At 32.4% G+C, this 13,150-nt stretch overlaps 2 protein-coding genes across 3 annotated transcripts in view; one reads left to right on the top strand and one right to left on the bottom strand.

The window, feature by feature from the left end:
* The window catches only part of LOC127706696 (multidrug resistance-associated protein 1-like), a 193,882-nt gene that overhangs the window by 67,717 nt on the left and 113,015 nt on the right, over positions 1-13,150 (bottom strand). The gene's annotated exons all lie outside the window — the stretch shown is intronic.
* LOC127704251 (uncharacterized) overlaps positions 8,125-13,150 on the top strand; it is a 52,084-nt gene continuing 47,058 nt past the window's right edge. For both annotated transcript variants that reach the window (XM_052208201.1, XM_052208202.1), the window contains exon 1: positions 8,125-8,297. The gene's annotated coding sequence lies outside the window, so the exon portion shown is untranslated. The remainder of the gene's footprint in view (positions 8,298-13,150) is intronic.

The following is a 13,150-nucleotide window of genomic DNA, read 5'->3' on the forward strand; positions in this document are numbered from 1 at the left end:
ACGTTGTGTAAATTATAACAATTATTTCAACTGCAATCCATATTAAGCTATTGTTTTTCCCGCTTCGAGCAAATTTTGACCACATTTTGAAAATTAATTTCCTTCATGATACATATATTCTATGCACATTTTCATTGCGATCTTAAACAGGAAGTTGATATATAAAATGCCGTCAATTATTGTCTGTGTGTAAGTTGGGGCGTTTAAAATAAAAATAAATAATTGATTCTAAAAAAGAAGAGATTAAAAAAGTAAAGTACATGTATGTACATGAGAACCCCCCTCCCCCCCTCTAAAAAAAACACAAAAACAAAAAAACACAAAACAAAAACCACACACATGCACACACACACATTCAGAAAAGGAAGAATAGTCGGTGCATAATCATTCTGCTACCAATGGTTTTTCACAAGTAAAGTAGATAGCAGAAAAGTTCATGTTTCCAAAATACACCAAACTACATTTTACCTAATTGTATTTCGTGAAGTTAATACAAATTTCATGTAGATAAATAAATAAAAACACATTGAATGTTTATATTGGAAAAAATTACGTTGTGTAAATTATAACAATTATTTCAACTGCAATCCATACTAAGCTATTGTTTTTCCCGCTTCGAGCAAATTTTTACAACATTTTAAAAATTAATTTCCTTCATGATTCATATATTCTATGCACATTTTCATTGCGATCTTAAAAAGAAAGTAGATATATAAACTGCCGTCAATTATTGTCCGTGAATATTGATTCTAAAAAAGAAGAGATTAAAAAAGTAATGTACATGTATGTACACGAGAAACCCTCCCTCAACCCCCCCCCCCCCCCCCCCCCCCAAAAAAACCAAAACAAAAAAACAACACACACACACACACTCAGTAAAGGAAGAATAGTCCGTGCATAATCATTCTGCTACCAATGGTTTTTCAAGTATAGTAGTTAGCAGAGAAGTTCAAGTTTTCAAAATAAACAAAACTATACATTTTACCTACTTGTCTTTCGTGAAGAAAATACAAATTTCATAAGGCTTGGTCCAAATATCTTGCATGTACGAAAAAGACAGTACGAAAATATATTTTGACTATTGAAAGTTGATCATGCATTCACAAAATAAATTTTAAAAGATACTAAATGAAAAGATATGACAACCGTAACGGGTTAATCGCTTTTAGTTCAAAAAAGATAGTAGCCAACACATGTATTGTAACTTTCAAAGCTAGTTAAAAATAATTTTTATGTTTAAAGCACGTGCGATATTATAAAAATTGTTAATCAAAACTTAACAAAAACGCAAGTAAAGAACATCTAAGTAGACAGTTTTAATCAAAACACAAAGGTTATTCCTGTACTAGTTTTTCGAATTATCAACTTTAGGCGTTGAGAGCCTTTGGTGACCCCACAGTTTAAATGTCTATAATGAGTGCGACGTGATAAGTGGGCGTTACAGACCATCGTCCACCTGGAATAGGATCCCAGTTACGGCAACCAGTCCAGTACCCACGAATGTAGTTCTTAAAAAATAATTATAACTTTTATTTAAAATGGTGTAGTGTTATTATTACACAAGTTCTGTAACTGAATGTTGATTTATTTGAAAGGGTAGGCTTTCTAGTTTGAATTTCTGTAAAAATTTTGATTGATTTAAATGTAATCTGGCGTCAGTGCATAGAGTAAATTGCCTAAATTCTAGCCTTTATTCTTCCCCGGAAGTAGACTGACTGACCCTGTTGTCAATCAAAACAATATTTTGCAACGGAATGCCGGTCATGAGGCACTGAGATTGCACTTAGAAACTTCGAAACCAATGCCTAACATGAAACAGAGATCCCAAGGTGGCTATCAAAATTATTTATTGAACAGCACCCCATTTATTTACTATGATTTTCAATGCGTTTCAATGGGGAAAATAATTGGGTCCCCGTTCCTGTCAGAGGGCATATATTGAACACTTCAATCTGATTCTGTAAGCTTATTTTTGGAGTTACATGGATGAAATTTTGCTAGAGACTTCAAAATTCAATAAGGAAAACAATGATGATTGAATTAAACTTTTTAAATTAAAATGAAATTTAAATTTATGAAATTTAAAAAAAAGTTTTTTTCAATTTAAAGTTTGCAAAGGGGTCACAGTAAGGTCATTTTGTTGGTAATATGTATTCATACACTTGTAAGTTAAAATGGAGGGATTTTTCAAAAAATATCAGCAAAAAATACTAGAAAAGAGCCACCTGGCAAGAAATAGCAAATGTCTAATTTGGGATCAGGGGACAACAAAAGATGGAAAATATGGGCTTATTTCTTTCCGGGATCCTATTTCTGGGACCATGGAAAAAGAAAAAAGCCCATAGATTCAGTTTTATGGTTTTTAATAATTATTTGATATTAAATGAAACATTTGACGCCAGCCACTTGTGTCACAATAGTTTGTGTGTGAATGCGACTCACATTACTTTAGAGCCGCATCACATAAACAACAACAGAATTTATTGTAAACACCGAAACTCTTGCCAGGGGCATGCCAATTTTCCAGATTGCCGCCTGGATTTATTTTTGGAAGATATTTAAGGGGTAGGGCTATAGCTTATATAGAGAATTTTTACTGAATGTGCAACAATTTTAAACTCTTTTTTAAAGATTTAGTGGTCCTTAAAAGGACCGTTAGTTAATTTTGTCTTTATCTTTTTCAGCAGTAGATGAATGCAGCTATATCTTCTTTGACTTTGGAACTTTTGAAGTACAGCTTCTGGTAGGTATATTCTTCTTTGCTGGTATTACTCTCCCATATGAATGATCGTCCTTTATGCTTTTTACAAATGCAGCATCAAGTTTTGGATCAAGTTGTCCCTTTTGATATCTGTCTGTACATTTATTTTGTTCCTTTTCTTCCACATGATCCTTAATTTTCTGTCCGGTTTGTTGTAAATTTTTCTTTTTCCTTTCTGGAGTATTTTGGTAAACTTTGTTCCGTTCACACTCCCTTTGCATTTGGTCCAAGTGTTTTAATGAACCTTGTGATATTTTAAAACCAGTACATTCTGCTTTTTGTCTCCAGGAATTAGCTATACCATTATTCAAAGTGTGAATTATTGCTGATGCCCTCCCTTCAAAATTTCTAGAAAAGTTCACATTCTTTGGTAAGGAAACACTTAGTGCTCTGTTAACAGCTTCACATTTTTGAGTGTTGAAATTAAATTTCATTTTCATTAATGCTTCCTCGCTAAGTTTCATTTTTAAAAGTTCCTGCATTATTAACTTGTCATTGTTATCCATATTCAGGTTGGTTAACTTATTCGCACCCAAGTACATGGATCTCAGCCACCAACAGTTTGAGTGTCCACCACCACACACGTATGAACTAGTGGGACATTTAGAGCAGTCACCAGTATAACAACGCACAGTAGCATCAAGCACTCTAGGTAAGCATTTTTTAATTTTTTCCACATTTCCAAAGTTTTCTTTCCACATTTCATTGAACACTAAGCTACATCTGGCTTTCAAATCTTGACTTAAAACTTTCTGTCCTTGTTTTTTCTTTTCACGTGTCGAACCAGGAAACATATTCAAACTAAAATTTGCAGAATTACTTTGCCGAAACTGTGAGCGTCCTAGATGAATTGGGTCAGCTTGGCGTTCAACTTTCCACAACGGGTGTAAAACTTTTAGTGCATCATTTATACCTTCTGCTCCACGTCCATCTCCATAGAGCTAGGCTCAAGCTAGCAGCCACTCGCTAGCAGCCACTCCGCTAGCAGCCAGTTTTCAGATATGTCTATAAACCCAGAAGTTGCATAAGACTCAAATGTTATTTTTTATACTATATATAACGCATTTTTAATTTAACAATCGAAGACAATATGTGCTTCTCATATATGTTATGATGGCATGATACTAAACCCCTAACGGGAAGGATTGTGCCTGATATTCATATGATGAAGACATAATCTTTCAATCAGTTTAATTGAAGTCTGGAGCTGGCATGTCAGTTAACTGCTAGTAGTCTGTTGTTATTTATGTATTATTGTCATTTTGTTTATTTTCTTTGGTTACATCTTCTGACATCAGACTCGGACTTCTCTTGAACTGAATTTTAATGTGCGTATTGTTATGCGTTTACTTTTCTACATTGGCTAGAGGTATAGGGGGAGGGTTGAGATCTCATAAACATGTTTAACCCCGCCGCATTTTTGCGCCTGTCCCAAGTCAGGAGCCTCTAGCCTTTGTTAGTCTTGTATTATTTTTAATTTTAGTTTCTTGTGTACAATTTGGAGTTTAGTATGGCGTTCATTATCACTGAACTAGTATATATATTTGTTTAGGGGCCAGCTGAAGGACGCCTCCGGGTGCGGGAATTTCTCGCTGCATTGAAGACCTGTTGGTGACCTTCTGCTGTTGTCTGTTCTATGGTCGGGTTATTGTCTCTTTGACACATTCCCCATTTCCATTCTCAATTTTATCTTTTAATTATTTAGATATTATACATATAGATATATACATAAATAGAAGCAATTGAGTTGTGTAGTACTGGAATATCCAAGGCAAACTAATAATATGAGTTCTCTGTATGACTGAATGATTCAAACGATGATCCATGTGAAACATATCCAGTCAAAAAATTCATCGTCCGGAACTTTTTTCAAAAACAAATCCTACGCATTGAATAAATGGTAGGTTACTCTAAAATGATCATAACTTTGGAGCATTTTTTCTCTTAAGATATTTTTTGAATCAACCCCATCGACCTATTTTTTTTACAATGAAAATCCAAAGAAGTAAATGTATTTTTCGGTTATTTAATGATATTATAGCTCTGAACATTTATTATTCTCTAAAATGAAACTGTTGTGTGTGCTGATATAAAGAATATTTCAATAAATTCCTTTGAAATTTTGAGAAAAGAGTTTCATTTTATGTATTGAAATATGTAACAAGTGATTATTTAAATCCCCTCTGGAAGGCCTCTGACAGACTGAGTGCTATGCCGTTTAACACTTGAAATTATAACCATGATAAACCATAAACTGACAACTACCAGCAAGAAAATACCATTTTCCCACTTTCTTCAATCGTTGAAAACAAGGAAGCGATATTTCTGAATCACGTCAACGTAATTTTCAGTTCAAAAGACATGGCATGCCCTTTTATAATAATACTTAATATAATATGATATACATAATAAAATTTATCATGTTTTTTTTTCAGAATCAAATAAACAAAACTTGATTATAATAACACGCAGTATAAGCAAAAACGGCACACTTGTAATCTATATATTGAATGATTTAATTCAACAATTGCGGTGTTTTACAGGAGCGAATACAGAAATTGGAGACATCCTTCTTCAAATGGTGCAGATCTATCTCTATAGTGCTGTATTGAAGATGCAGTACATAACTATCAACGCCATGAGTGGAAAGGAGCACACTGGAGGTGAAGTGATCTTATGACGCTACTTTTGTAAATGGCAGCAAAATTAATCATAATGACGTTGCGCACGATGTTGGTACCAATTCCATTTTGTTATAGATTAGCATAAAAATAAATACGTAGACTGGTCAGTTCGATAAAAATATAGTGATTTCTGATTGAATTCATTCCATTAGACTTGAAATTAAAGAAAAAAAGGAACCGAAATTTAAAATACCAGGAATTATAACACTTAATTATCCCATTTTTACGCAAAAACGTAATGTCCAACGTTTCATTTTGTGTGCAAAAGATCAAAGTTCCGTTTCTCTCCTACGGTATTTTTTCTCTGATCATCGTAAAACTTCACAATAATATTGCTATTGTTATAATTATTCGCGTGTTAAAGCAAAATCAATATCACTGAAACCGTAATCCGGAAAATGTTATTTTTGTAAACGGTCTGAAAAATGTCCAACCGTATGCAAAGTAAGTATATTTCGGGTTTGCGCATTTATACCGTGAAATGGAAAAAGCTGAGAGAAAAAATACTTATTATATTTTGAAAGTTTTTTTACTTTTCTCATGGTTCATGATATTTTTTTGCCGGAAACCATGCGTATAGTTTCTATTGCAATGACTTCAAAAAGTATAGCCATCTTGTCCCAACGAAAAAAACGCTGTATTTTCTTTAAAATTGAGGTTTTAACCAGCTGTCTATCAAATAAGCATAGTTAGATCATAAAAAATAAAACTTGGCGGTAAAGGTTTTTCTGTTTTTCTTCTTAAACAATATAGTGTTTAATATTTTTTCGTTAGGCAACAAGGTTTTTAGATCGTTTCAAAAAGTATAGCCGTTTTGTCCCAACGTTCGCAAAACGTAATTGATGTCATGCTCTGATTTGTAATTTTATATCGTAATTATTTGTTTCCAGTTTAATTCGAATGAAAATAAAAATACATGTATAAATTACAATACAACCAATGTATGAGAAAGGAATAGTTAAGTTTAAATTCAATTGTTGACCAAATGAGATCGATATAAAAAAAATATCGGGATCTTAGGGTTTTTTTTTTTATAGCATATTTGTTTTATATAAGGAACATTGTCTATCTGCAAGTTTTAAATCGTCAAAAGTAACATGTATATTTTTTTTGTTAATAAAATAAAATAGAGAAAACCCATTGCTGGCAATTATAACAAACAAAGGATATGCCACAAATATACGGGAATGAGAAAATTTAAAACATGAGTCCCGAATGTTTAACTTCCTAAATATTTTGCGACAAAGAAAGCATCGGGAAATGATAAAATATAGAAAGGAAACGGAAACGGGAAGAAATGCAACAAAAGGAATAAATATGCAAAAAATAGGAGAATATGAATTCAAAATCTAATTTATATTAAAAATAAATCTGTGTAAATTTGGACATTATTGTATCGGATTCATTAATGCGAACTGCTGCCGAAAGGAAAATTATCAATTATGGCCTGGAAAGAGTGACAACTCCTGTAAATGAAATTCATTAAAAAAATATCTATACGACCACTTTGAGTTTTATTTGTAAATTTATGCATTTTTTCAGACAAACCGAAATCGGTTACCAAATTCACAACAGTAAATTGACATCATCAATAATATGCTTGAACGCCTGAAACTTTCTTTGAAATCGTCGAAATCGCCTTATTTTGAGGAACGTCGTGAAACGCTAAGTAGTACCAACATCGTGCGCAACGTCAATATGTTCAAATGATCAAAATCAAACTTAAAATGACAGTTAAAGAAAATGAACGTAACAGCCTTGTTGACAAGCTGATAAAGTATGGTGCTGATATGAGTTCTTTTTAATAAAGATCATTCAAAAGAACGACTTAACGAAACATGTTCTGAATTGCTTCACACTTCGTCCGGTCGGAGCCTTTTATACATGTAGCTTATTAAACGGTGTGTGTTTTGTTTATCGTTTAGGGCAAAACAGTGACCATTTTCTGCATACATCTGCGTCATATGTTCTGCAGTTTGCATTTTTTTCTGATTTGCAAGCATACCATATCTTCCTATTCTATACTGTATTGTATAAGATTTTCATTAAATGCTAGAACTGGTGTTGAAAAAAAGTTATCTAGGGAATTTTATTATCAGCCAGAATATCGTAGTTCGTTTACGAATCAAAATTTGAGATGATTTATGCATGATGCAATTTACAATACTGCGTATTTGGATAGACATATGTCCCATCTTTCAAATGTACTTAAAATTATTTGGACAAAATGAAATGTATTCGTATAAATAACTTTTATTGCACGTCTGCTGATTTAACAATTTATTCGGATTACACCTATAGTCCGAGTATTCTTGTTATTAGATACTGAATTTCCATGGATAATTCAAAGCTCAGTAAAAATTAATTAAATATCATAAGTAATAACCCTTACGTTATGTTTTAAGTACATTGTATTAATATGAAATTACATGGTATAAATCACGTGTTTACTTATAATTGCCCAGCTTTCCGAAATTGTGCTCATTATTCAATATTTATTTGGATCATTGACACAGTTACTTGAGTTTCTGTGCCAGTCTGTTTAACCTGTCAGTTTAAATCTTCATTTTTAAAAATACTTTTCCACTCCTAAATATGCCCATAAAAGATTATTACTAACGGACCATTACACAGTTATTTGTTCTATTAAAAGAACGACGTAATGCTTCCGTAGTTCCGGACGCCATTTTGTTCTTTGACAACAACAATTTTTATCTTATGAAACATAAGACTAACTAAACACATATTTCTAAACAAAGTATCGAAACGCAAAAAAGCCAGACTTGATCTTAAACATGTGAAATGAATTATTTGAAGCTGTGGAGTGCTTGGATAACAAACCACATTTACAGGTAATTACGACATCTTTATTTTTGTAAATGTAATTGTTGTGATGAAGATGACATTTTAATCCTACTTCAGAATCAGGGTAAAATCCATTGCTATTTATTAATTCCATCATGAATAAATATATTAGGCTGATTTTTTCAATCATTCAAATTTAACATGCTTAACTTTGTCATACACACACAGCATATTTATAGCATTAGATACGCATTTATCTAAAAAGAAAAGAACTGTATGATTATGATTAACTTAACTGTGTGTAACTTAAATAAAATATTTTTAACTATATTTTGTTTTTTAAACGGACATACACTATACATTTACAACAGAAACATAGAGATTTTCAAGACAAACCACCACAAATTGTTTGTTGGTACCAAAACTGGTTTTCCGAATTGTTGCTTGTGTTTGTTTCAACGTATTGTTTGTAAAAGAAGTCGGATGTTGATATTTGACACAGAATATTTTCATGTTTAATACTGGTATTGTTGTCAAGTTTATGCCACGAGATACATGTTAATTTGATGACAGATTTGTTTTTAATATTCTAATAATAATCTTTATGTCTGGTTGTGTTGAATTCCATTTTATTTACTTTTATATATGCATAAGTTAAATTGTAACTAACCACATATTACATAGGTAGCTTATATGTTATATGATATTAGTCCTCACGGTTGATATATTGTTAAAAGGAGGCCAAGTGTGTGTGTAACTTAAAGATAATATTTAAATCACAAGGAAGTCATTTTGTTTTATGAACCAGTACTCTATCTCTGTTTAATTTAATTCGTTTCATAATGGTGATATTCATAATTATTTATGATCAGATTTGTGTACTTGTTTCTACTGTAACATTAAAAACTGAAGAAAGACTGTTCTGAAAGGTGTGAATGCTTTTCGGGTAGTTTTTCCCTGTTTGAATATCAGTAAATGTTTAGATCCCGATAATCTCTAACTTAATGATACTACTGTAACAAGATGGTCGGCTTCAGCTGTATGTAGAGAGAGTTGTTAATTATCTAACGCATAATGTTATCAAAATAACGGAATTGTTGTTGAATTCAAATATTAAATCGAATTTAAACGGATCGCAAACTTTTTGAGTGATTGCAGTTCAGGAACAAGTCTCCTACTAAAATGACGCAAGTGGTTTTAGATCTTCTTTTTTTTTTATTTCGTGCTTTTGTGTATTTTTTTTTTAACTCTTCAATGTTTGTATTATGTTTTAAACTTTCAATTATTCTTGCATCGAATTGAAATTGATTATTTCTATTTTTTGCGTAGGTTTTTTACAAAAGTTAATAATAATTTATTTGGTAGTAGTAAGTGAATAAGTATAATCACGATGAGATTAGTTTATTAACTCTAACAAAATGAAGATGTACACCGATATTTGACGGCCAATACACAGTAGGGCCATCCAAACGTATGGAGGAGGTCTTATGCTGAGATATTGTAATGGTGCGATCATGAAAATAAGAAACGTTGGTATGATTGCCAATGAGACAACTTTCTTCCAGAGACCAAATGATGTAGAAGTTATCAGCTAAAGGTTACCGTGCGTCCTTCAACAGTTCTTTACAATTTACTCTCTGTGATGCACACGGACCTCAATGTAGAATATTTTATGTCATTCTTAAGAACTTCTGTGTAGTATTTCAGTCATACTAAAACTACATTGTTTGCTGCTATGTCGGCACACACACCGCTTTTGAAGTATCTGAAGTACATTTTATTCTAAAAATGGAAGTATTATTGAACTGTTTATTCTTTTCTTAATTAAGATAAGATGTTATTTGAAAAACAGCAATATTTTTACATTTATCAAACTAAAAATTAAGAGATTTTTCCAAGATTTTTGCCGTTTTTGCTATTTTCACTATAGGATGAAAGAGCATTTTAGATGCGTTTCCTAACAAGATTTCCTTGATAGAGGCTAAATTATATAAAGAAAGTTTCTATATCAGGTGTGCAATGTGGTAATGTCTAGGTCATCCCTTTGTAAGTTTTGCGGACGCCATCATGATTCAGTTGACCGTTATGAAATATCTGTGTCACCTACGAGTAAGGATATCGTTTACAGGTTGCACTTCTGTAAATATAGACAATGCAATTTCCCATAGGAACTCCCTTTACGGCTAAAAATGTGCCACTTTCACTGTGAATTTTCGTGAAAAATCATATCCTAGAATGGAAAGTTGATATGCACTACTATTTTATTCAAAGGTCAAAACATAGGGCTGTGCGGAATATTTTCAATATGTATATGCCCCGAACTTCTAGGAGTTTAAACTTATACTAAAATTCTGCACTACCCCTCCTTTACTTTGGGTCTTCCTCAGAATTAAATTTCATCGCTACCATGTGCATTTATACTGTTAACATTCCCAAGTTATGTTTCTATGAGATCAAACATAGAGATCATATCTGGGAATCAGTACGTAAACAAGACAAAATATCTATGAATATAATATATCTTCCCAGAAGAGGCGTGGTTTGTGAAACAGCTGTATTTACAAAGTGCAATCTACACTCGTTGTAACCGCAATCCCATCCTCTTTGATATTGACATTGTTGAAAGCTACTCGTCATGGATTTGTATTTGAATTTTGTAACTGTCCGGAAATCTTACTTGAAGTCAATTACCGGTCGGTGGTCAGATGTTTAGCAGCTGTTGTTTCTTATAGAATCAACTACATACTGATTGCCATGAAATGAACTGCTCAGTACTGAACTGACTGCAAGCAATGTCTAAAAATGGATGTATTTACAACAAGAAAATATCTGAAGATGTACATAGCAGTTCTAGTTTTTAAATTCATTTACTCTCTTATCAATTTTGATGCAGGTCATTGATTGTATGTAGATACACATTTTGTACTTGGATAAACTTTTAAACTGATTTTCACTATTGGATTCATTTAAAGCATATGAATTTCATTATATTATAGAGTTCTACATGATTTTCATAATACTTGTTCATCCTAAAAGACAAAACATTTGAAAGGTCAAAATTTATTTAACAAATGAAGAGTGGTATACTTCTGTTGCCTTTTTTCATAGACTAAAAAGAATAAAAAAAGTATAGCCAAAGCCTGGCAAGGAATCAGAGCTTTGCATGAAGGAGATATATTCCTTAATTTAAGACAATTTCCAAAATTGTGTAACGGCAAATTTCAATAGTACAATATCCATATTTTCATGCCAGTAACGAAGTACTGGCTACTGGTCTGGTGATACTCTCGGGAAATATAACCCACCAGCTTAAATATCGATCAAGTGGTAGTAATAATATCAACAGTACCAATTGATAGATGTGGGGCCATGAAAATCATAAGAAAATATTCTATGGTTCACACTCTCATGTTAAAGGAACAGTGTTTTCTATACTGACGCCTGATGTAATTAGTATGATTGAAAATTAAACTGATGTATGTATGCATACGAAATAATAGGTGTTCTATGTTATGAAAATAGCGAGATACAAATTTTAACCGTAAAGAAATTAAGTATATATACTAGATAAGCTAATAAAATAAGTACCTCTTAATATATTTAGTTTTAACAAAATGCTGTTAATTATCTTCAAGTTTATCGATACGAGAGAACAGCCTATAACGACATGAATAAAGATAACAGTAGTTTTCCGATGTATCGATGAAGGAGGAGACAAATCTAGGTCACAAACAAAAATTGAGGAAATCAACTAAAAGGAGTAAGACTCGATGAGGCGACAGTGTGAGCGTCTCTTACTATCATGATCTGATTCAATACTTCATATGAAAGTCTGTTTCTAAGTTTTGTTACAACAAGTCCTGCACACGAAAAGTAATCTCAGAAGGAACGGACGTTGCTGGTACTGCTCAAACACGTTTTGAGATTATAGATAAACTTGAATATTTCACTTCGTAATCAGACCACAAAACAAGTGGAGATGTATTGAGCAAATAACTCAAATTCGTTTTATGATTTGGGTTTGTCAGGGGATTTTCATAGCAAAAATCAACTCCACTTGGTTGTTGTTGTCTCTTTGACAGAGGAGTATCAAAGCCGTTTGTCACTGTCAACCGTTTCAGAGGCATTTCATCAATTAGACGTTTGTCGATAGATATGAATTATTATTACGAAAGGGATAATTCCAAGGAAACTCAAGTGACAGAAATATCTCAAGATTTTAAAAAGGCAAACAAGTATCCGAGGAAATGGAGGACTTAAATTGTACTCGAGTACTCGGCCTTCCGAGCGAGTACTTGAGTACCTGTTGCCAACAGTGGTTTAGATGGTACATATATACGACTGTAACTAAACGCGTACATTCACAACATAGCCTTTTTAAAAACAGAGTTTTCTCTACTTCTTGAAAGTATCATTTAGTTGGTGTTTGACAATGTGTACATGCTAATTGATATATCTTATTTTACAATGATTAAGTCGGTGATTACGATTGACACGCGTTAATTAGCCACATATTATTAAGTTGTAGTTTTGGCTGCTCGATCCAAATTATTTTCATATTAATTTATTAGGACTGTTTGGGTTACTCACCCAATTTGTCAATATAAAGGAACTATAAACAACTGTCATACAAGTGGGATATTTAGGTAGCTATTAATCCAGGTTTAACTTACCATTTTCTTCCGAAAATGCCTGTACAAAAACATTATATCACGCTTGTTTTTCATTAGTTCCGTTGGTTGATAAAGTCTAACGTTTGATTTTTTCAGCTTTTATGGATTTCCCTTTTTTCTATTAACCTTGGATGTCGTTGTTTTTGTTATACTTTTTTCTTCAAAATTGATATTGCTTCTAAAGTAACGGAGTATACACCATTGGTATCTAGCAAATTTATCAAGGT

This window comes from Mytilus californianus, unplaced genomic scaffold (genome assembly GCF_021869535.1).
Source record: "Mytilus californianus isolate M0D057914Y unplaced genomic scaffold, xbMytCali1.0.p SCAF_6, whole genome shotgun sequence".
In the NCBI taxonomy this organism is placed as follows: domain Eukaryota; kingdom Metazoa; phylum Mollusca; class Bivalvia; order Mytilida; family Mytilidae; genus Mytilus; species Mytilus californianus.